Here is a 5140-nt window from a genome sequence, read left to right as displayed (position 1 = left end):
TTCTAGCTACCAACATACACAATTCTCATGTTAAGTACAACCAACATTTTCTTAAAATACAATAGTACATTGTTACAAATTGTCTCAAATTTATTTTATAAAAAAATTAGGCATGGAGGTTAGCCCACGTTATTTTAAATTTAACCCACCTTATTCTAAGGGGAGGGTAAAAAAAATAAATTTAGCGCACCTTATTTTGAGGAAGAGGGTAAAAAAAAATTTAGCCCTTGAAATTAGGAGTTACAGCCTTCCATATACTGCTCCTTCCATCCTCCAAGTTTGCATCTATTTAGTGATAATCATATGCGAGGGTTGTTTGAAAAGTTGTAGAATCTGAATAGTGGTACAGGGTTGTTCACAAAGTAGTGAAATTTGAATTAATATTTCAAGGATAAGCGTACAATGGTACAGGTAAGTCTATGTTTTAATGGATTTTTGGTATATATAATTATTAATTTTTTGATATATATACTTGCCATTTTCAAATATTATTTAGATAATATATTTTTTGAATTTTAAATCACATTAAAATAATTGATGTTTGATTATTTCTTTTTACTTCCACCCATCGTTAGTGAAATTTGAATTAATATGTCAAGGATAAACATACAATGGTATAGGTAAGTATGTGTTTTAATGGATTTTTGGTCTATATAAGTATTAATTTTCTGATATATACTTGCCATTTTCAAATATTATTTAGATAATAGATTTTTTGAATTTTCAATCCCGTTAAAATAAATTGATGTTTGATTCTTGCTTTTTAGCTTCCAACCATTGTTAAGTCAACATCTGTGAAAAATTTAAAAATTCCAAAAAAGTAATCCCTTACCTTCCAAAATCAATACAACCCAAATTCCATCATTTATTTTGTTACTTACCCTTTATCTTCAATGTACACTATGTAAATTACGTTTCTACAAAAAAATGATAAAGTAGTTGTTACTATTTGAATACCAAGGTTGACAGTTTGAAAAACTCTACCTGAAGAATGTTTGCTAGAAGACACTCTATTAAAAATCAAATTTTGCTAAAATTGTTTAAATTTTATGGATTATGTTTCTACTAGGAATTGATAAAGTAGTTGTTGTTATTCTTGGAAATGATAAAGTAGTTGTTACTATTTGAATGCCAAGGTGTGACAGTTTGAAAAAACTCTACCATAAGAATGTTTGCTAGAAAACACTATTAAAAATCAAATTTTGCTAAAATTATTTTAATTTTATCATTACGTTTCTATTATGAATTGATAAAGTAGTAGTTGTTATTCTTGGAATGCTCGTCATTTGAAAAATTCACTTGGAACACAATTGAATGGATGTTTGAAGACATATTATTAAAAAAAATAGATATATTTAAAACAGATGTATCATCAAAACAAGGACTTTGAGTGGATGTCTAAAGACATCTTATTAAAAAAAATAACGAGATATATTTAAAATAGATGTATTATCATAACAAGGACTATCATACAAATTTTCAAGATTGAAACGAAAAAGGTTATATTAAAATGGGAATTTAAGAAAATGAATAATAAATTCGAAACTATTTACTTCAAATAAATTTCACTAGCAAGATGAATATGGAGGAGATATTTTGAGTCATTTTATATGCATAGATGTAGTGAAATTTTTATTTACTGGGAATCCATAGACATCAACAATGATTGACATCCTATTCATATATATGGTAACCATGAAGAGGAGAGAGATTTAACATTTTGAAGACATTAAAAAAATTGAAGACATTAAAAAATTACATGTGGTGTGTGTTTGTGTGTTAGTTACAAATCTATTAGGTTTCTGGAGAGATTAACTAGCATTTGCACGAGATGTTGCAAAGGAAACGCAGTAAGTATTTCCAATAACACTTACATATGTGTTTGGCTTTTACACAAGTTGCTGAATTCTAATCTCTTATTCTAGTAATTAATTTTTCATTTTCCTTTCTAGTATATCACTTGTTCCATTCATGCTCACCCATAGTCTTCCATCGTGGGTTGGAAATGCTCTTTGTAAAACATAATATTTGATTTCCAGTGCAATGGAGAAAAAAATATTGTAAATAAACAAGACAATCAAAAGCTAAAAATCCAAAACCGACGAGATTGGGGAAGAAAGCAGGAATTTAGTTTATTCATGTTAGTACACAATAGCCAGAACTCCAAGTTCATCACTTATCTGAAAGGAGAATTTCACAAAATACCATATTGAGAATATATAGTGGCAAACTACTAGACTCAACTTTTCTTCACTTACATTCTAACAAAAATTATCTTCATACAACCCCTTGAAGTTTGAAGATAAATAAGAATAAGCATAATACAGTTTTACCGTTGTGTTCAGGTCTATGACTCATACATGCACAATGTATCTCACCAAGTTGTAGCATATGAGGTTGACATACTCCAATATAAATGCTTTACACCCCTTCAATCATTATCTCCCTTACAACTTTCCTTGGACTCAAATGTGGATTTAATACACATATTTACATTGCTCCCAACACTCAATAAATATTTATAACACTATGACTGCTACAAATAAGAAAATAACCCAGCTTTCAATTTTCAAATTTGTAACCACTGTCAACATAAAATGTTAATTTATTGTGCATAGCTTGGATTAAAAACTAGAGCCTCTCTATAGATCAACTCTTTCATCTGATCCTTTGTTAAGGTGTGGTACTCAAAATCAAAGCTGAATGACATGGCACAAGTGGGTTCATCACTGATATCATGTAGATTTACCACGTATGGATGGGAAAGTGCCTCTTCCACTGTTCCAAAACTAACAAACATATTTGTTTAACCAATTGGACCTAGAAAATAAATTGTACTCCCATCCAAAAGAACAAACAACTTTCATTGCCATAGAAATTAATAGCAACTAAAAATTTTCTGCAAAGGATATCAAAAGAAGATATTCATCTAATTCTGTTAGAATTGGATCTACATTACGAGTGCTAGGAAACTTTGCTCATGTGCTAGCTTTTGGCCTCGATTTAAATGGTATAATTTAAATGGGTGTTTTCCCAGAGGCAGAACTATTAAAATTTTCCTAGATTTAAATACCATTTTGACAATATATAGTGGAAAACTGCCATACTTAACTTTTCTTCACTTATATTCTAACAAAAATTATCTTCATACAACCCCTTGAAGTTTGAGGATAAAGAAGAATACAACATAATACAGTTTTATTGTAGTATTGACATACTCCAATATAAATGCTTTACACCCCTTCAATCATTATCTCCCTTACAACTTGCCCTGGACTCTAATGTGATTTTAATACACATATTTACATTTCTCCCTAAACTCAATAAATATTTATAACATTATGACTGCTACAAACAAGAACATAGCCCAGCTTTCAATTTTCAAAGTTGTAACCATTGTCAGCACAAAATGTTACTTTATTGTGCATCCCAAGGATTAAAAACCATAGTCTCTCCATAGATTAACTCTTTGATCTAATCCTCTGTTAAGGTGTGCTGATCAAAATCAAAGCTGAATGGTATGGCACAAGTGGGTTCATCATTGATATCATGTAGATTTTCCAGGCATGGATGGGAAGTGCCTCTTCCACTGCTCCAAAACCAAAAAACATATTTGTTTAACCAACTGGACCTATAAAATCAATTGTACTCCCATCCAAAATAACAAACAACTTTCATTGTCATAAAAAAAGAAAGCAGCTAAAAATTTTCTGCAAAGGATATCAAAATACTATATACATCTATTTTTGTCAAAATTGGATCTGCATTACCATGTGCTAGGAAACTTTTACCAGTTGCCTAGATTTAAATGGGTAGAACTTAAATCTATATAATAGGGCCTTCTTGAGTGGATGATTTTTTCTTCTTCTTGTTTTAAGGTCACAAGCAAGCCAAACACCAAATTGGTGTATAATACCCCCTTGTTTGTGGGACAAGGAACAAAAATTGATCTCGATACTAGATGTCAAATACTATGATATAAACAACCATAATCCAAAAATGATTACTCCAACTTATACAAGGATGAATTAAAAAGTTCTGCTTTAGCAAACCAATAAAGTAATGATTAGTCAACGAGAAAAAGAGGTAATGTTGTGCACCTATGATCCTCTGGTTTGGATCAAATGTCATCATTCTTTCATAAAGATGAATTGCTAATGCATGCACATGAGGGAATTTTTGAGTAAATGAATGCCTTGGATACTATGGTAGTTGCTGAATAAATCTTCTAGCATTATCACTCTGAACAAATCGAAGGTCGGCCTCAATTGGTGTGCCAATCAAGTGCAAAGACAATAAATTCTTTCTCATCGCACTGGAATTATATTTAAATTATACCCATATCTTCAACCATTTAACCAAAACTCTAAAATGCATCTATGTCCTTTAACCAGTGACAACATATGAACAAGAAGAGTGGCTCAAACTTCAATAGTCTTAAAAGTATACAACCATTATACATGGCAAGCCAGAGTAGGAAAATATTACAATCTATGGCCTTTACCTATATCAATAAACACAATTGATGCGCATGATCCCTTCCAGCGAATAAGGGTTGTCTATTCATCAATTCTATGAAAATACAACCTACTAACCAGACATCAATGGCTACAGTATAATGTAATGAATTTAAGAGCAATTCTGGAGCTCGATACCATCTACTAACCACATATTCGCTCATGAAATCAGTTTCACAAGTAATCTGAGCCAGACCAAAATCACATATCTTTAGGTCACAATTTGCATTCAGTAGAAGATTGTTGGGCTTCAAGTCCCTATGAAGGACATTTGTAGAATGTATATATTTCAATCCTCACAAAATCTAATACAGAAAGTGTTGTAATAAACAATCCACGTACAAACATTAGCCTATAACAAACAGTAGTCGAAGGACCTCATTCATATAAACTATGGCACAAAAATGCATACTAGAATGTAATACCAAGAAACAACAATTCCTGCCTTTTTTCAAGCATCAACTTCTAAGGATGTTTCTGAATGAAACCCTACTCTACAGGTGGTGGGAGGTCAAACTCATGCACTTGATAGGAAACTTATCAATCATTATAAGCTTGTATTTCAATACTACATGATAGACAAAGAAAGAAGGGTTGCCATGGAAACTTGTATTGATGTAGTT

General features: G+C 31.1%; 1 pseudogene; it reads right to left on the bottom strand.

The window, feature by feature from the left end:
- Window positions 1-2605: 2605 nt before the first annotated feature.
- Window positions 2606-4834, bottom strand: LOC149240360 (mitogen-activated protein kinase homolog D5-like; annotated as a pseudogene).
- Between the last annotated feature and the right edge of the window lie 306 nt (window positions 4835-5140).

This window comes from Pinus tabuliformis, chromosome 8 (assembly GCF_031772625.1).
Source record: "Pinus tabuliformis cultivar Carrire ecotype Pingquan chromosome 8, CPIR1, whole genome shotgun sequence".
NCBI classification, from domain to species: domain Eukaryota; kingdom Viridiplantae; phylum Streptophyta; class Pinopsida; order Pinales; family Pinaceae; genus Pinus; species Pinus tabuliformis.
This window is presented reverse-complemented; position numbering and strand designations above follow the sequence as displayed.